This window comes from Sparus aurata, chromosome 3 (genome assembly GCF_900880675.1).
Source record: "Sparus aurata chromosome 3, fSpaAur1.1, whole genome shotgun sequence".
Taxonomy (NCBI): Eukaryota; Metazoa; Chordata; class Actinopteri; order Spariformes; family Sparidae; genus Sparus; species Sparus aurata.
Window position 1 is genome coordinate 8,232,152 of NC_044189.1, and position 24,429 is coordinate 8,256,580.

Sequence of the window (24,429 nt, forward strand, 5' to 3'; positions counted from 1 at the left end):
TAAAGGTTCGATAAAGCAGCAGAAAATATATATACTCAACTCACATAGACTAATTCAAAACAGTAGCCTATTTAACCTAATTACAGCAGGATACTTAAGTAAATGTATTTTACTCAGTTACTTTACGACGTTACCTAAATCCTCTGATGAGAGTAGCTCTATTTAAATTAATGCTGTTGCCATGGCGACACCTAGAGGCCAGATCAGGCAGTTCACCTTAATTGGAGGCTTCAACAGGTTGATGATGTCGGTTTATGTCGGCCTAAAATAAAACTGGCGAACAGTTAAAACAGCATGAGGTGATTTTATTACATGTTCCATGTGAAAAATATCGTGACATTTTGAACGGAGACTTGTGGAGCTTATTACAAGAAATGTTGGGCTGGGCGTGGACGTCGTTCTCAGATTAGCCTAACATGCTAACCAACAAACAGAACAACATGAGAGATTGGAAACAATCTTCTGGGGAGAGTTTATTGATTAAAGTGACCAAAACCAGGCTGACTGAGGGGCTTCAGGAGCACATCTGAGATCTAATGGTGAATTCATTCATTCATAGTGTCCACCTGTCATCCAGGTAATATAACTTGCTAATTTAAGTGCTAACTGTAGCTAGCTTAATTTGTTTACACTGTCCAGACATTATTTTGAAGCTGTCTCCTCGACTTAATAGGTTTATCTCTCACTTTATATTAATTTTAACTCATTGGAAGCAGTTTTAACCTGACTGCTCAATTAATGGTGGCTGTTATGTGGCATTTCTGTTTGTAACCCTTTCAAATAGATAGATAGATAGATAGATAGATAGAATTACTTTAATGATCCCAGACTGGGAAATTATTTTGTTACAGCAGTAGTGGGTCCGCAAATAAAACACTTTGTACATAACATAAATAGAATCCAATATATACATAGTGTATATATATAGTGCACAGTGTGCTATAAACAATAAACAATGATAATATATACAACAAAACAAAATATGCAAAATATACTATAACAATAATAATATATACAACAAAACAGTAGAGAGACCAGAGTTCTCAGTCAGGCAGAGGTGAGAGAGTTATTGTATAAAGTGATGGATTGTGGCAGGAAAGATTTCCTGTATCTATTGCTACGACAGCGAAGCTGAAGCAGCCTTCCGGAGAAGGTGCTCCGCTGTCTGACCAGTGTGAGTTGGAGAGGGTGGAGAGGATTATCCATGATGGATAACAGTTTTTTCAGTGTCCTCCTCTCCACCACAGCCTCCAGAGTATCCTGTTTGCAGCCAATCACAGAGCCAGCCTTCCTGATCAGTTTGTTGAGTCTGTTGGTGTCGCTGGCTCCGATGCTGCTTCCCCAACAAACCACAGCAAAGAAAAGTACACTGGCCACCACAGACTGATAAAAGATCTCCAACATCTTGCTGCACACGTTGAAGGATCTCAGCTTCCTCAGGAAGTAAAGTCTGCTCATCCCCTTCTTGTAAACAGCTTCAGTGTTAGATCTCCAGTCCAGTCTGTGGTTGATGGTAACACCCAGGTACTTGTAATCCTTGACCGCCTCCACATCCTTTCCCAGAATGCACAGAGGTTGGAAAGCCGTCTACCTCTTCTTCCTGAAATCTATCACCATCTCTGGTCTTGCTCTTCTTCCTGAAATTATCCCCCTATCTCTGGTCTTGCTGATTGTTTCAGACGCAGGTGATTCTGTTCCATCATTTTAAATGCGCTTATGTAAAAGTAATAAAGTCAGGGATGTTGCGGATATTTTATGAGTTCATGATCTGTAAAACATCTGAATGTTTCTTTTTTTCGGTTTCGTGAATATTTCTTGTCCCCAAAAAATATCTGCATATATGCCCCCACATCCCAAGATCCCTACTAATGCTGCCAGTAGGTACTTTTAAGCATTCTAGGCATTTTACAAAACTACATGCATCCTTTTGCATTATTTTAATGTGGATATTGTTGGGGTGCGGAGAAGCACACAGGTACATGCAACTCTTCAATTACAATAACGTCTGTCATGAGATCTTTCTCTTTTGATAAAAATTCTTCCCGAAACTACACACTGCACACTTTAATATAATGGTGAATTGGATATTTTGTTCAAAAAAATTTAATTGTTAATGCTTTTATTTTTATTGTTGCATTAAGACGCGGCCTTTTTATGTCACTTTTTTCAGTCCAGTTGCTTAACTTGGCAAGTAAATTAATCAACAGTCTAATCAGTGAAGAAAAACAATGTATTTTTAGTAGACTTACATGGAGATATGTGTTAGTTTACGTGAAAACTAACACGTGGTTGATATTAAATACATAGATTCCAGTGTTTTTTAAGACAGAGGAGGAATTATACCCCACCAGCATTGTATGACATTTACAGACTCTTATTATATGGAAAAAGATGCAAACATTTAACTGATGGTGGCTTTAAAATGAAATATTTTGTGCAGGATTTTGCTGCGGCTGATGTTTTCGCCTGTTCCTCCAGTAGAGGGCAGTAGATACACACAATCCTGCTGTCCTCTATTGGCTTCATGCCTTTGCTGCTTCTCTGTACTCTGATGTGAAGTGCTTTGGTTCCAGTTTGGTTTGGATCTAACTTGTATTGGCAAGGTGCTGAATGGTTTCATAAGGGCTTGGCAACAGTAGTTAAACTTAATTGGCTGTCCTAAATTAAGTTTGTAGGGCTGTTATTACAGGCTGCACTGCTGCTATCAACGCTGACGACCTGGTTGTTTATGTGTTACAGCTGCTGAATGAGTGTCGCCCACAAACACTATGTTGTTGTAAATGACTGACCGGCGTGACTGCCATGCTAACGCAGTGGAACTAACCGAGGGTCCAGGGAACCCCGGAGGGCCTTTGAGGGACGTCAGGAGGGACCCTGGTAACGTGGCGGAAAGTTAGGTCTGATAATGATTAACATGAATTTGCCCCTATTGGGAAAAAAAGCTTTAGAAAATTAGTGATTTGAATTCTATTTCTATTTTTGTTTGCATTAACATCTCTTCACACACAATAACTCAGAACAATTAGATGGCAGTTCTTACTAATGATCAAACAGTTAGGTTTTAATTGTTAGCTGTTAGCTTAAATGTGAATAGTTACATCTTCTGTGTAATTTAATTACATACATTCTGGTTTTGGACTGTTGGTTTGGAAGATTTTGTCACTTGGTTTTGGGGAAATTGTGATGAATATTCACAAATTTAAATCCCATATAATTAATCAATTAACAGAGAAAATTACTGGCTGGATAATTGTTGCGGCCCTACTGGTCTGATGTTAATGCAGTGGAATTAAACATGTTGAACCACATTATTAGATTAACGTCTGTAGTGTGAGCTACATTGTCATATCACAATAAATACAACTTTTTATTAAATACTGGAGCTAAATAAATTAGTCGATTACTTGATTATGAGGAAGTGGAGGTTCGGAATCGACTGATGTATTTTTTCAAGGCTTATACCAAACTGATTGTTAGAAATCATGGAAACCGATAACTGATATCTTGGACTGATTTACATGCGCAGTAAAGATAAAAATCTTAGATCAGTATTTCCATTGTCTGCTACTTCATTGTTCCTCTACACTATATTCAGGTTATTCAGAGTCGAAGGTTTTTACTTGATGACGTGTAACCAATCAGGTACAGTTGTGGGCGGGACATTGAGTGAGACCACAGAGTGGTGACTGCAGACAGAGAGAGGATGCTGCATCAGAGCCAAAGTAGCATTTTTATATGAATTAATCTTATCGGCAATCGGACGTGAATCGGAATAAATAAAACACTCATACAGATCAGACAGAATATTAACCTGGATGTCGGTTTGTCCCTAATGAGCGGCTTCTCTCGGCCAAGAGATTTTCATTGCATCTAAACCTCTTCAAAAGAGGTAGTGTTGCTTTAACATGTAGATATTAAACAAATTAGATGCTAATCACTGAGCTGTCATCCCCTTCTTCCAGCTTTTGTGCCAACAAAGCTAACCAGCCACTAAAGCTTATTTACCATATTGTTTTACCATATTTACCATACATCCATGAGAGTGGGCTCCTTATAATCCTTCTTGCAGTGAGACTGGAAATGTGCATATCCCCCAAAATGCCAACATTTGCTTTTTCCCCAACTCTTCGAATGTGTGAATTAAGTTTAAAAGTGTTGTACATTGAACACTTGGACTGTTGAAACAGACAGAACAGAAACTGTGAATGTGTCTCGTTGGGTTCTGTGACGTTGTGATGGAGTTCTCTTCAGACATCACTGTTGTGTCAAAGGTGAGTTGCGACTTTTTTAAAAAAACTGCGCACACTGTGTGAAACCCTTAAACCCTTAATGTTTTTCCTGTTAATTGTTTGTTAGATGATGTTTCTTTACGTCTTCCGTGCCGGCGTCTTGTATGTTTGTGCGTCGGGCCAGCCTGTCTGTCTTTAACCATCATGGCTTCGGGGGGGTTGAGGGTCAAACCTGTTAACCTCTCCATTGAGGAACACATCATCGGGGGGGACGTTGTGCCGTTCGCTACACCTTTAGGCGTACAAGCAGACACCCTGATCCCACAGGCAGAACGCAGCTTTCAACACCGAGCAAACATCAGATCTGTCAGCGGATCAGCTCGCTAACCCTCACCCCCCATTAGCCCGCCGTGTTTCACTCCATTGCTTTTATTTTACGGTGTACGGATAGAAGAGATGCAGCCGATTGAGGGATGATGTGTGCGCCACCAGCAAGCAGCTTCAAAAGAGACCTTTACTGTGTGTGAAACTGAGACATTAGCTGTGTATTTGTAGTGTGATGGCATTTATAGGAGCAGAAAGTGAAGCCCCTGTTGTGGGATTTTGCGGACAACTTGTTTGTTGTTGTAGAGCAGCCGGTGGTGTTAACCCCTGACCCGGCTGCCCTCTGACCCGCGGGAAGACAGCTCCATCCACGCGTCAGGGAGAAGGGCTGTCACAACAGAAACATCCAGAACACGGGGAGGAAGGGGACAATCTGGGCTTGTGTGGCTAACGAAGGATCAAAACCGCCGCACGAGTTGAGAGTGTCAGGCTACCGGATACATAATCCGTCTGCAGGAGAGTGTGAATAGACGCCACAGGCTGGAGAGGAGGGTCAGGATTAAGAGCTCAGCTTTGTTAAAGGTTTCTGGGAGCAAGTGATGTATGCAGTGAAGCGTCTAATGACTGATTAAGTCTGCAGTGTTATCAATAGCGAAGATAGTCAACCGTCAAACTTCAAAAGTAGAGCTTGGAATGTTACGCAGATTGATCTATTTCCTCATTTCTCATTGAGAAAGACTCAGGATCATGTTGATGTTAGAGGCTAAAATCAGCCAAAGCAGCAGTTTAATATTGTATTTGTGGATGAAGTAGAGACCCACACATGTAGGTTTTGGATTATTCTGACATATTGTCTGCAAAAATGCCCAAATTTCACGGTTGCCAGTTTTTCACATGTGACAAATTTGCTGTTTTACCTCTTCAGCGTTTTGGTTTGTTTGTCAGGAAAATTCAAGTATAAAGAAAGTTATCTCATAGATTATGTTCCCAGAAACCATCAAGGACACATCTTCGGTATATGCTTGTTTTGTGCGACCAACAGTAAAGCTTCCTTTGATTTTGAAAAAACATCTTAGTTTGATTTTCTCTCCCACAAACACCAACAACTCCTGCCTTCCAGCATCTCCGAGGGGTCATGTACTTTTTTTGTGCTCTCTGTTGGGGCCTTTTAAATCATGTTGTTGCATCATGTTGAAATGTTACAGGGCTCAGTAGTTGATGACTGTCAGCCAATGGTGATGGACGATGTTGTCGCCTATTGCCGCAAGCCTAGAACATATAGAACATATAGAGAACAATGTCTTACAGTTCGGAAAGAACGTTAAGCCAAAGCTCAAGCTGCTCAGAGGAAAACTTCTGGGTTAAATTTGGGTTCAAATGGTCGAGGTTCCTGCTTTTACATCGGCTGTTTATTTTATCAGGAACTCTGCATCCATCAGATTGTGAAGGCTCACTGAATTTATCACTGTTTCTGCTGATAACTACATTCCACTGAGGTTATAAGTTGCACATTTGTCTGGTATATTTTCAGGTGACAGTTCCTATCTACAGTACCTCGCTGACGTGACCAAACACCGCTTGAGCAACTGCTGATGGAGGGTTTTTTTTCCTATTGGTGAAGCCTTCGGCTGTCACAGGAGAATGTGGAGGTGGGTGACCACAAACATCCGTGTGCCAGCACGATGTCACACATGTATCACACAGGGTCAACATTATCTTCAAAGCCTGTCGCCTCCAACATGTGATACGACTCAGACCTGAAAAAAATAAATGAAACGCACGGCAGACATCTTGCATTCCTGAGCCCATTCCACAGAGTACAATAACTTCCTTGAATTCTTCGACCCTCGACGGCGGAGCCAGGGCACATCCTGTTGTCCTCGCAGCACTTCCTGCTCACGCAGCTCAATCAGTCTTCCTCGTTGCCATGGCCACTGGAAAACACTGTACTCATGCTTAATAGGCACGCTAGCAGGTAACGCTCGGATGACAATGGAGTTGGCAGCAGATTACGTTGGCATCAGTTTGCAAAAAGTGCGAATGATCGATGTGATTTCACAAAGTCCATTACCTTTGTGATGTTTGACTGAATGAAGAATTTAAAACCCAAGGTGGCTTGTTTTCATAGCTGCACCGGTGCATCAAATGGAGATACTCTAGATGTCATTCTGCTTCATTTTATGTCTATTTCCCCCCATAGAAACCCAAGACAAGAGAAACATAATGATGAAACTTTAGAAAGTTTGATCAATGGTGATATTATCTTTTTTCACCCTCATGCTGATGGAAAGTCAGGTGAAGTTTCATAGTCCACAAAAGATTTCTGGAGCGTCACAGCAAAACTGTGTTGCAGCATTCTCCTAAATTGAAGTAGATGGGGATTTGTGTTTTAAATTGTAAAAAAAAACTATTGAAAAATGACTTGAAATGGCTCCATACAGTTTGCCTGCAATAAATCAAGTCTCTGGAAGCCCCAGGATCCAAAATTGATTTGAAAAGATGTTACTCACACTCTTGATGTGCAGTCGAGCCCGTGCACCCACTTTAGACACGAAGCAGCTACTGTTAAAAGTGTGTTATAGTTAGCCAAATCATTGTTTTATTCTCTCTCTCTTCAATTGTTGATTTCCTTTCAAGTGAGGTGCAGACAAGTGGGGGCAAGTCCATTGAAATCAGTCGAGGTTATAATTAGGCAACAAAACCATTTTGTTTAAGGTTAGAAAAGGACTGTGGTCTTCAGAACACGTCACATCTCAATCACCGCAGCCTCCAGCCCTAACCAAGGGCTGAGCGCCCAAACAACACACATGATAAAAGGGGAATATATTCAACTTGACAGATAACGTTGATTGACATTTCCTCTTCATGTCAACAGAAATCCGGTCCGTATCATATTTATCTCAAAATGTATTTTCTGTTGCAAATTACATGTATATAAATGTAATTATAAGAGAAGGGTTATTTATGTCAATGCAGGGAGGTGGAAGAAGTGGTCTATATATATCTATATTTAGTTTCATGGCATACAGTAAGTCTCTGGTGTGTTTTCCTGTTAAGTTTTTAGGAAATTAATTGCACAGCCTGAATAAAACCAGAAGATTTTTAATAGTCTGCAGCACATAAACATTTGTGTTTTGCCTGTGAACATTGTATAAAGTTCAGCCTGTTTATCTGGTTCATCTTCATAGTGTTTGTTGGCGATGTGAACAATGCGAGCAGACCTGCGTGTCTTCCAAGGAAATCTTGTTGTAGTGCTCAGCCCAAAAGGATAAATCAAACAGTACGCCTGACAAGCTTCTCTGAATATTGCATGGCTGCAAAAGCACTGAGACAGTTTGGCCCAAATATCTCCAATCAGGGCTGCTGCTCACTTCTTGACAGCCTGTAATAGCCATATTACTGTATATTTAATTTTTGGATGTGCGCTGCATTGAGCTCAGATCGTTTCATAATCACATTCTTGCTGCCAGCGCGGCGTTCATTTGTCAGCCTCCAGCACGCCGGTCCAGGCCAAACTTTAATCCTGCTTTGTTAGAGAGACAGAAGGAAGGCGAGCAGGCTCTCCAGGGTATATACTCAGCCTGGAGGGATGCATTGAATTCTGCTTCCTGCACTGCTGCGTCTATGCAAGAGTCCACAAGCCGGAGGAAACCAGCCTGGCAATTGACCCCATTAAAGAGATGTTTGGCAGGTCATTTTTTGTATATGTTTTTTTTTATTTCTTTATATAAGAATTTGTGTTTATTTTGCATTACTTAGTTGATTTTTATTGGCTTATTTTGTAATCACTCCACGTGAAGCTCACCTGCAAAACATCCCGGCACTCAGCGCCGGCTTTGAAAGCGGAGGAGGGATGTTACAAGCCCTCATACCCTGATGGGATGAGGATGAGTGACCATTTGGAATGGACAGAGATAGCAGACGGAGGTGGCGGTCCATGACATCATGCGTCAGGAAGGTGATACCACCGCGCCTTGGTCTGGCAGAGTTCGACCCGTATGCCAGGAGTTTAAACGCCACACCTCCGCCTGCTGCCTGTAAACACGGTGACTGACAGCAGCTCTCGTTGCATTTAGTGCAGGAATGTTCAGAATCTCCCATCACTGGGATTGGGACTGCTTGGGATGAGAACTGTTTTGCTATTTTCCTCCAATATCACCAAATGTATTGTTATGTTGTGTAACAACAGTTATGACATCTGAGCCAAACAAGTTTTGACATTCGTCAGACAAAGCTGTAACGTTTAGGGCGGCGATGCAGGTATTCGTGACTGTACACTTTTCCTCGTGATTCACCCCGTATCTTGTCATGCTGAGGAGCTTTCACGCCTCTCGGATTATCCGTATCAGATGGCATACCGGATGCATGCGTCTCGACGAGGGCTTAGGTATGCTTGTATATTTGTAAGATCAGGTTGTTATCTGAAACGCCCCTACACGACCGATCCCAAACACACACAAACATTTTAATGCAGAAACGGGAACGTATGGACGCTCCTGTTTCTCTGTGACGTTTCTTTGCACCGTAAAACTTGGGTAAAGTTTATCTTTGTTAAATGTACGTCACTATGTTGTGTCAGTGTCAAATTTTCCTCTCGTTGTAAATGAAGTTATGGAGGTAGACAATCATTGGAGGTGATCTCTTATCACAGATGGTGATGAAATCTCTTTGGCGTTGTTGTCACATCGGCTGTGACTGTCTTGTGTATATAAAGACGCTCAGAGTACAGGTTATGTCTCAGATGTAATTCAGTAAAAGTCCAAAGGCTAAGATGACATTGTAGCCGTCATTATGCCTAAATTTCTGGTAATTTTTTTAGGTTAAGTTTCAAGGCTGACATAAGAACAATTTCTGCTGCAATATGATTTTTTTAGCATGCCTGATGAACCAGTTTACAGCTCACAAGAGCAACTGAGAGCATGACTGCCAACGATCATAATGAAAAAATAGTTTGTTGATTAACACATCCATTGTTGGCATGTTTGCGCCCTGATGAGGAACCTGGATGTTATCAGAGTTTAGGTTGAAGTTTGCAGCTTTGTCCTCAGAGGTTTACACTACACATTGGTTAGAACTCATCCTCAAAGCCTTTTCTTTCCTTGTATAAGTGAAATGTATCAAAAGAAAAACGTGCATCCGCTGCCTTTTCGAAGATAAATTAGAAGAAAACTCTAGTGTGTGCATGCTGTGCCTTTTCTTTCGCTCCATCAACATCTTATAAGTTAACCTGTAGAAAAAAAAACATTTTTGACATTTTTGAATTGATTCTTAATCGTAGGAGATAAGGATCAAGATTCTGTGAATCTGTTTTCTGTACCCCTACATAGAGGTGCAACAAGGGTGACCATGTGTCTGACTTTACATGGTAAATGAACTTGCATTTCTATAGCCGGTTTCCAGTCTACTGACCACTCAAGGTGCTTTACAACACTCGTCACATTCACCCATTCATTCATTCATACATTGATGGCAGAGGCTGTCATGCAAGGTGTCGACCATCAGGAGCAATTTGGGGCTCAGTATGTTGCTCAAGGTTACTTTCACATGCAGCCAGGAGAATCGAACCTGTTCCCCTCTGATTATTGGACGACCCACTCTGCCTCCTGAGCCACAGCCACCCAACGTTTGGCTGAACAGCTTTTTTTATTTCTTGCCCTCTCTGTTGTCCCACATATTGAGGTGATGACGCCTGTGACACACTTTTCTAAAAATCTGGCTTTCATCCAGTGGCTGTGTTGAGGAAACAGGGAAGGCTGTCATCACGGGGATTTGTTTTGTTTTCTGTCAATCAAACAGCACAAACGTGGTTAAAAGTACTGGTTAGCCTGTCATCATCTTTGCAGCCAGCACTACGCCCCAATGGGATTCAGGCGGAATATGATGGAAACAAGACTTGTTACAGACACTGAAATAACTAACATTTAACACATCGCAGCACTCTCAATCATACCGGTCAGCAGAGTGTTGTGAGTTAGCAATTGCCATTTTTCAAGACAAAAATAGTAATTTAATCTTAAAAAACAGCATGTCCAAGTATAAAAGCATATTTTACGTAGAGGATGAATAGAAATGTCTATTTTTTAAGTTAACTGATCATTAGATCATCATTGTCCAACACAAATAGGCTAATTTCAAGGTATAAATCACAATGGTGTTTCATTTAATGAACACCTCTGCAGGCCTGCTATTGGCTGATACAGTGTTTGAGGGAAGGGTTTTTTCTGGGCAGACATGTTTGTAGTCCTTATTTATGACACTTAAGAGCCACTTTGCTGAAGGTTGCTTTTGTCTTCACTCAACAGAGCTTTTAAGTCGTGCTTTCACTAAGAAGTGTTTGTATTGACCAGTCTTACAAGCTTTTCGACAGTGTTGCCTAAGTCAATATTGTTACGGGCCGTGATGGAAGATTTCTGGCAAGCATCCATTGTGGTTAAAGTGTTATTGCCTTCACATACTTTGAGTTTCAGCCATTGTACCTGCTGTAAAATTAGATGGGATTACACAAAGAACTGAACACCAGGCTCCATTCTGTGTACTGTAACACCGGACATGTTGAAACAGATGACATTAGTGGGTAGAATATTTTTTTAATGTGCTCCACTCTGAGCCGAACACCGTTTATTGGCTCTAACACGATCAGCGAAATCCTCCTTAAGCCTCTTCCCCGCAGCTCTGCACGCTCATCAAACTTCACTCAAATATGTTATGATCTCCTAACTGCTTTCCCCAACAGGGCAGCATGTAAGGAATGCTGCTTAATGTCACTGGCTGTCAGTCCGACTTAACGCGAGCCGCTCTGTAACACTACGAATATGTTCAACCCTGTGATGTCATGGCGTGAGAGCCGGGAAAAGAAAAACAGCCGGCACGCGATGTTATTAATAGAGATATGTACATGAGTGGGTGTCTGCAGCTTGAGCTTGAACAGATTTCTCTAATCAGGTCTCCCGAAGGTATTTTATTAGAGGTGCAGATGTGTGTAGAGATCAATACAGATTAAAAGCCTATGTAAGGATTCATAAAGGATCTTCACATGTTGCATGAAGAGAGATGTTACATGGTATTGCTTGCTTGTTTTCGTGTCTTTTAAATTAAAGACCTATTCGCACTGGGGACCTCAAGTGATTTAGAAATTACCCCACCACGTCTGTGTTTCGTGCGGAGCATTCGCACGGGATAAGCGAAGTCTGTGTTTTAACTCGAATTTACTGACATTATCCCCCGGATCGATCGCACCGGAGCCGTCGTTGGAGCAGCACAACTGTTATATGTTATATAACTGTTATAGATATGGATATTTTTACTATAATAACAACTTGGTGAGCCTGTTGAAAGATAGAAAAATGTTCCTTACCGCATGCTGCCACGCATGTAATCATCTTTTGAGATTTCGCTCTTCTGATGAGCCTCCTGAATTTGCACCCAAAATGCTGTCAAAACTTTTATTTATGATTGCCAACGCAGACTCAATAATTCTCGACCGGGAAAAAGGCAGAAACAAGGCGTGGAAAACACAAAAACCCTTAAGAAAAAACAAAAAACAACCCCAAATCACAGAGATGCCGATTCGCACGGGACTAATATTATCACATGACCTTTGTGTTTGGCGAAATATGGTAGGTAATTTGCGGTGGAAATTTTACTTTACAAATTACAGACATGGCATATTTGCACGGGATTAAGATCACAGACGACCGCCGCAATTATTACAAATTACTGGAGGTCCCCAGGTAATACTAGTCCCGTGCAAATAGGGCTTAATATGAAGTTGAGATTCAAAGTTTATTCCTGACTTTCCCCACCAGAGGGTTCAGTTAGTGCCTTCGCTGGAGCTTTGCAATCATATCACACAATCCTCATCAGCTGCTGTTTCCAAAGTCAAGAATGGATTCTTCTCAGATGGCCTCTCAAGAAGAGGTGGGAGCTTCCACGTCCCGGCCCTTTTATGTTGAGATAGTTAGACACAGATCTTTGATTTCCTCATGCTGTGAACTTAGTAGACGTAGGAGTCAGCTGCATGGTCGTCTGGTGAGTAAACAGTCCAGGGGTACGTGCGGACGTGGGGCATGATATCTGATAACAGCCGCTCGTCAGGTGATAACCTTGATGAAGCTGGCTCCTCCACACATCGTGAGGTTTGTTTTCATGGATTTTACATTAGCCATGAATGTAGAGGGTCGAAGGTGGAAAGGAGAAGATTGGAAAGAGACCTGTGTCCAGTCAGACCAGGTGGATGGTCACAAGGGGACAAGGGCTCCTTATCCAGAGTGTGTTGGCATTTTAAACGGAATAACATTTGCTGGTTTATGTATCATGGAGTATATAATCGCTCCTCGGGTTGTATTCCACTCCAGTAATTACCCCTAAAAATTCAATGTTGATTGAAATGTCCACTGTAATGGCTTTAGAGTTATGACACCATCAGCATTTAGATTGGCTCGCCATAAACATCGCTGCTATTTTGTGTGTACAAAATCTCCGGGGAAAATTAAGGCTGACCGATGGTCCAATCAGGCTGCCACCGTCTCTATCTGCTTCCACGTCTCCATTACAGCGTAAATAAATGAATGAACTAATGTTTTGTCTGAGGAAAACGGAAACCATCCAGCAGGGCAGAAGTTCTGTTTTAAAGATGTATTAACGGATATGAAATTTTTGTTTGTAAGCCAGCACTGAATCTATTCTTCACATCCAAATCATCTGGAAGCACACATCAAATCAGTGTTTTAACTTTAAAAATTTGAAGCTACACAAGTTGTGGAAAAGCTAATATTTGTGAATTAAAAGTCAGATATTGACTTTTTAAGAGCTAAAATTTCGAGTTGCAGAAGATAGATTACTGGAGACATTTTCAGCGAGCAGTAACAAAGGTAAACATGGAATCATATATATAGATAAAGCATGACAAGCGAAAGACAAGAACCACTGACAAACAGCAGAAGATGGCATAAAGAACTAAATATAACAGAAAAATAATGAAAATAAAAACAGATGGAGATGCAAGAGTACAAAAAAGAAATAGGGTTTTATTTGGCTTGTGAAGAAAAATCGGATTGATGAGGAAAAGTGCCTGTCAGCTTCATCAGAAATGACAGTAGTCTTTGGGGATTGGGCCTCTTTTGTGACATCATCGTATTTAAAATGGGTAGTGTGTGGTAGAAATTGTGTGTGGCATAGGAAACCTCCTGATGGAGTCCAGACACTGGTAATGGTGGTGATGGCATGTAGAGAATGCCTGAGATCTGGAGGGATGTGAAGAGGCTTCTGGTGAGCTCAGACCTGGGCACCGGCAGTGATGACACTTGAGGTAAATGGGACGAAGGAGGGTCGAGGTGATTCATACTGAAATTAAAAGCTGCAGAGAAGAGAACAAATTAAAGGTTTGACAACTACAATATGTTTAGCTGATGAAGATCGTGGCATAATCTGGTTGGTTTCAGCTGAAAGAGTAAACCCGCTGACGACAGAGAGAGTCGGAGAAGAAGGTCAGAGAGGGAGCAACCCGGTATGATGGCAAACTGTGTAATGGATCTGCTGGTCCACCTCTGCAGACCGTTGCTGCAGTCAGGTTGATAAACCGGAGTGAAGACAAATTCTCTTTTAATCCCACAAATTAAAAAGTCATCTCTGAACTCTCCTCCTGTCTGTAAACGGATGATCTGATGTGACTCCTGGTGTTTATCCCTCCAGAAGGTCTGGCTCTGCACCGGACACTCTGCAGTGATGCCTTCCTCTCCGCCCGGCCCTCCACGCACAACTCGCTGCAAACGTCTTCCGTTTGTTTTGATAGAGAGCCCCACGGAACTATGACTTACATATTGCGATTGTCTCCTTGTCTTGTACCCTCTTCACACAACTGAGTTGTCATTTAGTTACTGTCAACACTTGGTCTAATTAGTGAGTAGATCACCCTCCCTTTTCCTCTTCAGGAGGTGCTCATGAAGGTTTACTATAAACCAAACTGACAAGCGCTGTGGTTCATTGGTTGGGCTCTTGCTGCGACTTGCAGTCCATGCGGTGTCACCTCTCTGGGAAAGTGGCTCAGGTTCAAAGCATTTGCGTCTGTGTTGGATGCACCACCAAGTTTGCCTTATTGCTTTGGGGTTGATTTTAATTGATGAACCAACTTGTTCACCTGAACCCGAGCACTATACATTAAAGACTCCGAGCTGAACAACATTAGATCAAAAAAATGCCAAGGACCGGGATTGAACTTCAAACTCAAGTGACTCACCGCCAACATTTCGAAGGAGTGTCTTGTTGTGAAAACCATTTCGCCCATAGCAACATTTTTTCTCACAGCTCGTATCCACATACAGTAGCAGCCGGATCAAAGTCTGTTTCTTGCACAGACCTCAAACATAACAGAACCTGTCAGCCAATCACAACAACCTGGCGTGCTTCCTTGTCCTCTTTGCGCAGTCCGTGATTAAGAGGAACACGTGTTCCAGTCTAACCTGAAAAACAAGCAAACAGCACAACAGCAGCAGTGCCAGAGAGTGAGCGCGAGGGAGCAGGGAAGTGCTGGAAATGCTCATTGTTTTTAAGTGTTAGAAAGAACTGATTGTTTCTCTGAGTCACCAGACCGCTGGGACCCTCGCTCACGCTTTCATTTTTTCACATATATTCTTCGACGACCCTCGATTTTGAAGCCCTCCTTTTTGTAACTTCCTCGAAGCACAGTAGCTGTTTTAGCCGATTTGACGGGAACTCCTCACGGGGAGTGGTGAGAATGTGGCTCATTTGCCAGAGGCCTCGGGGCATCCATAGTTCAGACAGATTGATTCTCACCTTATGTTAATGCTTGACTGACTGAGTTCAGCATTGATAGATGCTTCTGTGGAACTTCTCAAAGGACAATTCCAATAATGGCTCTCATAGTTTTGTTTCCTGGTATTCCCTATCTGCACAATCTTAATATCCAATTAACGATACTCAAATTTAGCAGGATTAGATTTTGACCAAGCATTTCAATTCAGTGGCTCAAGGATGAGAAATATAATCTAAGAAAAGTAATGTAATACGAGCTGGGCTTTGGTTTGATTGCCCAATAGTAATTGGTTGTAGCTACTTAAGCAAGATTGTCCCTTTTATGACATTTTGGAAAATTTCTCTTATTGACTTTCTTGCCAAGAATTTGATCACCAGATTGATGCCAGTCTCAGGCCTGTGCATGTGTAGGCCAAGCTAATATCCAGGAGGCTGTTAGCCTTGCTGAGCATGAAGACTGGAAGCAGGCCAGGCAGCTAGCTAGATTCAGAACAAAGCCAAGCTCCGACCAAAGACTTGACAAGGCTAAACCATTTTAGAACGTTGCAAGGAAAAGTTGCAGTGGAAACTTTTGCAAATGCAACCGTCGCAAACAACTACCTACCACTATCCTCGTTCATATTTCAAGGCACAGCAAATTTTGATCCAGCTAGAAAAAGTTAGAGACGAGGTAGAGAGAATCTTTTCTATGAGCACAATTACTGTCATGTTGCATTCGTGGGAACTGGCAGGTTTTCAAAATGTGACAAGTTTCAGCTTGTCCTACAGCAAATCGAAGTGGTTGTTCTAGTTTGCGTTAGATTTGCTCCTTGTAAAAGTTACCTTCACTGTGGAATTTTGTCTGCCACTGGGTATGAAATTTTCGATTGACGGTACAACCCTTTCTGCGCTCTTGTCACCATTCATAATTAAATGCCTGCAAGGAAAATGAATAAATAAATTCATCACAACGATTCTTTTGAATGAACAGGCTTCTTTTCTATTTCTTGATTCCAAAGTAGCGTTGAATTTGTATTAGAAATACATCCAGTTGTCTTTGTGACGGTGGAGAAAAACAATGAAAGCACTTTTAAATGTTTTTCGCTTTGAATTCTTAAGAAGTCAACTCTGACTTTAAGAAGGAGACGGGATGTTTTTACTTTTTCAATATCTAACCAAAAATACAGTCTTTTCCTAAATCCCAATGTGGATTACCAGGCATTTTCATAGATTTGACATAGTTTTCGTTTTGGTCTCGTGATTCCAATTACTGGATTTTCTTTAGAAAAAAAAAGGCGAATAACTTGTGTTGCAATGATCAGACTGGGACCATGAATCATTCTTAAACACACCAGCACAACCGACTTCTGTGCAGTGCGAGAAGATGACATTTGCCAAGACTGGAGAAAAAATTGCTGTTGAACAAGATCCAGGGAGCAATTACATTTCCTTCAAAATGTATTTGGCAACCGTTTAGTAGCATATAATTGTCATTTCTAGCAGACAGGGTTGTTTAGTCCACGATTTTAGCATTTAAAACTCAAATTCAGCGAAAATGATACTTTACTGATTTACTATAATTGATGTTTATGCTCCAATTTCAGCAATTTCCAGATATACCTGCTGTATCCTCCTTTTCTGTCATGTTATTTTTGTGCAGCATGAGGAGGCTTTCATGTACGAGCCGCTATCTATATTTAAAATGATTAATCTAAGTTTGGGATGATTACGAGGCCCTGAAACTCCAGTCGGTGCAAACCACAGGTTTGTTTATGACAAGTATATCCTTCGGAGGAACAGATTCATTTTGCGTCTTGTAATCACAGAGTGTGGTGTCTACAGTCAGCTCTGCAGTTTGTCAGCAGGAGCACGCCCATCACATACCAACTTGTTTCATATAATAAACAAGATATTAAATCAGTGCCATGCTTGACCTCGTTTTGCAACAAAAAATGGGACTTATTGGGATTACATAACATGGTGCAAGGCCCTGTCCCCCGGCCTTCTCTGCTTGCTGATGATAAAAGTCGATAAGTGTGTTTGTTTTTGAAATACTGGTTTGTATTTTCATAATATTTTTACTGGAAGAGACTAACAGCCAAGACGTTTGACATAAATTGGAAGTTGTCCTGGATTCTCGTCCGAAAACGGTCAACCAATCCAAGTCAGCATTCGATTCTTCCACCTTTACATTCGACTTCCTGTTACGTTTACGAGTTTTGGAGGGCGGAGAGGCACAAAAAGGATTTAAAGTGAATGGCATTCCAGAAGTTGTTGTCATCATATATTTTCCATTGCATCAGAACTGCCTAAAGGACATAAAGAGGAGATGATTGCTGTCAATTATCAGGACAAATGGGTCTCCTAAACATGTCATCATTAGCCCAGGCACTGTCTGTAACAGAAGAAAGAAGTGATTCCATGATGCACGCAGGACGCTGCTGAAGGTTGCTGCTTTGATGTGTCACAGTCTGAACATTTTTGGCTTTGTCTTCTCAGATTCCTGCCTGTATATTGTCTTGAATAGCTAAATATTATCGGCGTTATATCATTTCTGGAGCTCTTTTATGAGGCAGCTCGAGCAGCCTCAGGTCCTCATTCAGCGTGGCTCTTATCTGCAGCGCTGCAGGAGCCACTCTGTGGTTCCTGTTATTGCGATCCTGCGTCGTGCAGGCAGATACTTGCACCCACTCCGGCTGCGGCCAAGCGCTCGCCTTTTCCACTGCCTGACAATTCAGATTGTATAAACCTCGATGGCAGAAAATAAGGATTGTTTGTTATTACAATGCCAGTCTACAGTGGCTTGAGCGTGCGTTGTTTTGACTCTGAGAACAATCAACTGTTGCAATAAAAGAGCGTCCCTCCCTCCCTGCAGAGCTCACCTCCTCCCCTCTAACCCCCTTCCCTTCCCTGTTTATTTACAGCAAGGATATCACTAAGACTGTCACTGCCGACTTACTTTTACTGGAACCGGGGAGACAAATCTGTCTTCACAATTCTTTGGAATACAACCAAGTTTTTGGGGTGTCCTGTTGCTGAAAGTTTTCCATCAGTCGCTCTCATTCATTTGATCAAGATTTGCAGGTGTGTTATGTAAGGCTGGAATGAAGGCAGCATCAAAACCACAATACAAGTGTGGTGAATCAGAATGTACAAATGGAAGTCATGGAAAGTGTTCAGTAAGAACCATGCAGACTGGACTGGACACGCTTTGGATTCTGCCACAGCACACTTGCAGTTTGCCATGATAATTGTTGCAGATTTGCTATTAAATTCCTTGAACAGTCAGTCGTAGATTCCAGCTTCTTACGTCTCGTTCTAGCTAGCTTGCTAACTTGTGGTGTTAGGGAAGTCAATGCAAAGACTCAAATTGAATTTAACAGGCGGCACATATTCCTTTCATACTCATACTCCCATGAGATAAAAATGTATTAATATAAACTTTCAGTGTAGAATTCACTTGTTGCAGGGCTGTGCTGAGTGTTGTGTGGGGAGGGCCAAGCAGAGCGTGTGGACTGTGCGCTTCTCAGCTGATGAGAGACGACCAGCTCTGGAGGATGGAGTCAGGTACAGAGCCAGACCTTGTGGAGGAATAAACACCCAGAGTCACGTCAGATTCTGCTCTGATCAAGAGCAGCCAAAAGAAAGGAGGAGAGCTCGGGGATTGAAAAGTGGATTTATCTTCACTCCTGTTAATCAACCTGACTGCAGCAGTGATCTACAGAGGTGACCTCCATTGTCGGGAGCTGGAGCATGAACGTACATTCCTACATGAACGTAACGCTGCAGAGAGGTATTCACTCTCCTAAAGCGAGAACGGGAGTCTCTGGAGAATTCTGAGTTTATTGAGAGGTTCAACTGAATTCAAGCACAAAGATACTCACACAGCCTTTGTTGCGTGCTGTTGCTCTCTAGCTTATGGCTAATGTGCAGTAAAGTATTCTGGCATTATTGAGCGAATAAGTGTGTAACTCGAATAAACACAAATCATCCTGCGATGAAAGTCTCACAAGTGACATCATGTGAAAATTGGCTTCGCATCAGGTGTTAGATTTTGTGTGCCCCATTAATATCAACGAGGATTGGGCTGCAACTATAGCTTCAAGCAAAAATACAATCTAACCTTTTCTGGTTCCAGCTTCTTATATGTGAGGATTTGCTGCATATGTTTTTAATTTATGTCATGAAATAAAGAGTTTTTGGGTTTTGGCCTGTGGGTTGGACAAAAGAAGCAATTTGCAGACTTCACTATGGTACATTATGACATAACTAAATGATTAACTGTGAACATAATCATAAGTTTATTCGATAATGAAAATAATAGTTAGTTGCAGCCATAAATGAGGATGGGTTACGTTACAAAAACACATTTCTGTATGATGCATTACAACTCAACAACACTAAGATCCACATCCTCCAAAATGACGATACAGTTGAATCAACACCTCTCCAAAACAATGCCATCAAAAACTGAACACTTTGATGCAGGTCTGTTGTATAAGACTGCATTAGTCTGAAATTGGCATCTGAGTTTATAACTAGAGGTGATTTAGATTCTTATTATAGATGCTTTATGAAGCTATAAACAAGTGTGGTTTCTTCAGAAGTTCTGTGTTATGATAATTGGTGGAAGCAATGAAATGAAATAAAGACTCTTAAATGGCAGTTAACTGTAATGGTGACAGCATAGTAACAAATCCATCACCTCACAATGTACTGTAGCTTTAAAAACCTGCTGTGTCATTGCGGTTTATACCACTTGTACTTTGGAAAGTCTGGAGTGAACAACAGGAAGCTGGGCGGCATGTTTATGGAACAGGTAGCTAACACACGCTTACGTAGCTTTGTGTGAGCGAGATAAAACACAAAAGCTGTGAAATACGTCTGAAATGGAAAACTACTTACTGATGGAGACTTTGGGCGCTTTTCAGCTTTTCTCTCCAGACTTCCCATCCTTTTTTCCGTGTGTGTGTGTGTGTTTCAGGGGGTTGTAGGTGGACGGTGGGTGGTGGAAAGGTGGGAGTCTCCCCTTTCAAAAGGGCCGAGAACAAAACAGGAAACCATCCCCTTGTTTTGGCTCGTGGTCGCTACAAGTGTTTGGAATTTAGAGGAGGTGAATTCGCATGTTATGTTCATGTCTGCGCTCAGGTCAGAGCATGCACGCACAAACACAAACACATCCACACATTCACATTCGCACACAGATACACACACACACACGGTGGAGGGAATGTCTGGCATGTCTCAATAAGTAGAGACATGAAGACTGTGAACCCCCCGTGAATGTTATGAGCAGCGATCGCTGAATAGACTAAATACCCGCCGAGATGGTTCTGTGACCTTGTTCGAATCTGGACTCATGTTCAGTGTGGGTCAAAGTGCTGTCGATGCTTGTGTGTTCATGATTTGGACTAAAAGCATCATGACCTCTTTTATAAACTGTTAGAGTTACGCGTGTCCTGGAGCTTTATCAGCCATGTATTCTTTAGACTTGTTGTTCTGGAAGAAGCTGTTGTTGATGTTGTTTTTTCTACTTAGAGGAGGCTTTCCTGCACTTCCTCGGGCATCACATTGTTTGTGGCATAGTTGGCATCCTCGTGCACTTTGTGTTTTAATCAGGGACCCTCTGCCTCCACAAAGTGACACCTATTCTTCTCTGCTCATGTGTGGGTGCCTCCCCAGCGGATGCCTTCCTGTAGCTGTCAGTTTTTGACTCCGGCCCTCGTGATAAACAGCATCTGAAGAGATGCCTCTCCTGATATTAAAGCTTTTTAATGCTTCCTATTATTGTGTGGAACAATACAGTTACATCGAGGTCAGAGCCACAAAGAGAGAAAAAAAGAAGGTTTGCCCCGTAGTTGATAGATCGATTGTTTCAGTTCAGGTTAAAGTCACCAATCAAAGTTTTCCCTTTCTCTGTCACATTATTCAAACAGCAAGCTTCTCCCAATGGAAGGTCTTGTGGTTATTTTAAGATTTATGTTATATTAGGGACACTATGTGAGGATGGATGGATGGATGGATGCCGGTTTCATCACCGCCACCAGCGTCACATTCTGGTACGACACTGATTTTGCACAACTGTCATTACCGTCCTAAATGAACAGTGACAACATGCGGTTAAATCAGAGAACGACAGTAACATCCAGTAACTTCTGTTTTCCTCATGCCAAGTCTGGCAACACAAACATGTGGAGGATAAACCAAGCACCCACATTTCTTTGTTGTTGTCTACAAGGACCAATACAAACATGTCGTCATTGACTCCCCCATCAGAGGAAGTGGCGAACCAGTGGATTAACTGTATTTTAAAGGAAACATCAGCTGCAACACTAGTAAATGTTTGTGCTACCCATTTTACTTCAGGCTGCATCCTCAACAATGGCCAGGAACATAAAAAGCATGATGCGCTTTAAAACTCAAACTCAAGGCCAGATCGCTAGAGTTCCATCATAATGTAGCACATCCAGCAATGTAATAGTTTCATAGGACAGTTAAGGGAAACTGATTGCAATTCTGCTTTTTATAAAGTCTGACTTACCAATTCCGATTTCTTTCTAAGAACATCAGAAACATTTGTAGGTTGGTAGATAGTTTGGTAGGGAGATATGTGAGGCAGAACTGTGTTTGAGTGCACTGTCCCTTTAAGTTTTGTTATTACTTGACCATCACCACTGAAAACAAGACAGATACTGTAATGTTAATGGTAGACAGGCTGGTAGGTATGTAGGTTGGGAATTAAAAAAGGTAGGCACATTATGTTGGTAGGTGGATTGGTTGGTTAGTAGTAAAATGGATGGAATTATAGGTTATAAGTTAAGTGACAGAAAGTGTAATTGTAAAGGCAGTCAGTAATTCCAGTTCTCAGGAGCCTCCCACTTCTCTGATGGGGATGAGTTTCACAGTTTGATTGGCACCGGGGATGATCTCCTGTCCTGCTTGCTGGCTCGCCACAGAGACACCAGTGATGTCACGGCGGACGTCAGAGACTTTGGTCACCTCTTCCACCAATGAATGAGCTGGGCAAAGTACTGCAACCAGTGATCATTCTCATTATCCGCTGATTCATTTTGTTGCCAGTGTATACCATTGATTCTAATGAATGTTTTATAAGCGACTCAAAAGTGACGCCTACAATTGTCTTGTTTTGTCTGAACAGCAGTCTAAAAACAGATTCAGTTCGCAAAGACGCCAAAAAATGTGTTTACATTGCTTAGTTTCACCGTGTTGCTGTAATTATTGGGTTCTTTGTCCTCTTTTTTTCTCCTTCTTATTTTAATTTGTTGTTAAAGCTTTTCACACAAACACGGGGATGCACCGTGCCACACACACACTGCCACACACAGACAGAGGGACCGAAAACAACAACAGCCAAGCACACAAAGCAGGTATTTTCACCTTTACTGCACCAAGTGTTGCTGTGTGAACATTGCAGTTTTTTTAGGCAAAGTTGTGAAAAAGTCCCGGGTTCGTGTTTTTATTTTTATTGTAAAAGCCAACAGTCCGACAGAGTAATGAGGCGAGGAGCGACCACATCTTCTTTGTTCCTGTGAACTCAACGTTTCTCTCATTACACTCGGTGTTTCTTGTTTACACATAGACGTTGTCACTCAGGTTCAATAGCTTTGACCTCTGACCCCGCAGAAGTACTTCCAGGTGGAGCCTCTCTGGTCTCGCCCTGACACCGAGCAGAGACCTCCTGCAGCGACACACAGACACTCCAACCCTAAACAAACAGTGATCTGACCGCTCAGCAATGTTGCATGATCCCCGCGAACATGCCAGCTCAGTCGTGCGAACTCCGACATGCCTACAATATCACAAACCACGTCGTCCAAGTTTCTGCTGCTTTATTATTCCTAATGTTGCAACACTGCAGCACGTTACTTTATCTAATGGAACTAAAACGTGAGCGCGACTTTGCACCACAGGTTCCTAGACCACATCAAAGATCTAATTACATACCAGAGCTCTGGCAGAAGTTTACCTTCACACTGCTTTTCCTTAAACAGAGAAGGCAAACAGTGTTGCAGTCTTTTCTGATTCTGCACAACCTTTTTATTTTAACTTGTCTCCTTGGTTGAGTGAGCAATAATCAACTTTAGGCCTGTTGTTCAATAGAAGTGTAGACAGCTCTCTCTGTTAGAACCAAGTTAAATAGCCAAGCAGACTGACTATAGTCGTGCGCCTTGAGATTCATTAATCTTCTGCCTCTTATTCATTTTTTGGAGATGTTTCCAATTTTTTTGTGAGGACATTGCGGGCTGGATTGAGATGGTCTCTGCCAAATTGAACACCGCATGAAAAAATGGCACTTTCACCTGTTTGTACATAGATGAGTCAGTGCAAAAGGTCTATAATATTCCCCTGCGATTACCCTTGACCAACTGATCACATCAGGCAAATGAATGGTTTGAACTCTTGACAGGATTCCCTGTAAAAAAAATTACAGTGTTTCCCTTTAATGTTTTGACAAGGAGCTTATTTCAAGACGTGTCACGTGAGGACAAGTAGGTAAAGTTAGAAATATATTCAAATGAAATCACAAAAATGATTATGTCATCACCACAGGGCAGTTCCATCCATTTGACCATTTAACACCAGGTCGTCCAGTGCATGTTCATAGGTAGTTTTAAGCAAGAGGAAGAATGCGAAGCAAAGAAGCTGCACATCAACAACTGTAGCTGCAACATCGAGGACTTTAATCTGACTCTGGAATGTTTGTTTCACGTCAGCTGTCAAATAAAGATGGACAGACAGTCACTGCTCTGGGCTGCTTAGATTTTCGTGTCCACCTGTCCTGTGTGTCTCTGGCCTGTTGTATGAAGCCCTGCAGACTCTACAGTCTCCACTAAATCTGCAGTCTACCAGCTCAGGTTCACTCTCAGGACCTTTTTTTGCTGTGAGGTAACAGAGCGAACCACGGAGCGCCTTTACAACCTGACACCTCATTCGTCTCTTACATTACAAAGGAGCTGATCAAAGTCGCTTCTGCGCGATGATCCGCTTGATTTCACCTCTTTCCATCACAAACTGCGCCGCTCGTGTCTGCAATCGTCGACAGCGTATCTGCCTGCCTCCTCGTATGCAAAACACTCGCCCGTGGCTCCAAACATCATCGTCTAAA

General features: G+C 41.9%; 1 long non-coding RNA gene across 2 annotated transcripts in view; it reads left to right on the forward strand.

Moving 5' to 3' along the window:
- The first annotated feature begins 222 nt into the window (after window positions 1–222).
- Window positions 223–24,429, forward strand: part of LOC115579550 (uncharacterized) — a 44,030-nt gene continuing 19,823 nt past the window's right edge. Inside the window, exons 1-3 of one of the 2 annotated variants that reach the window (XR_003983678.1) lie at window positions 223–577; window positions 2,740–2,897; window positions 6,085–6,353. This is a non-coding gene — a long non-coding RNA (uncharacterized LOC115579550). Of the gene's footprint in view, window positions 578–2,739; window positions 2,898–6,084; window positions 6,354–24,429 lie in introns of those variants that run through there. The other variant, XR_003983677.1, reaches the window with a different exon arrangement.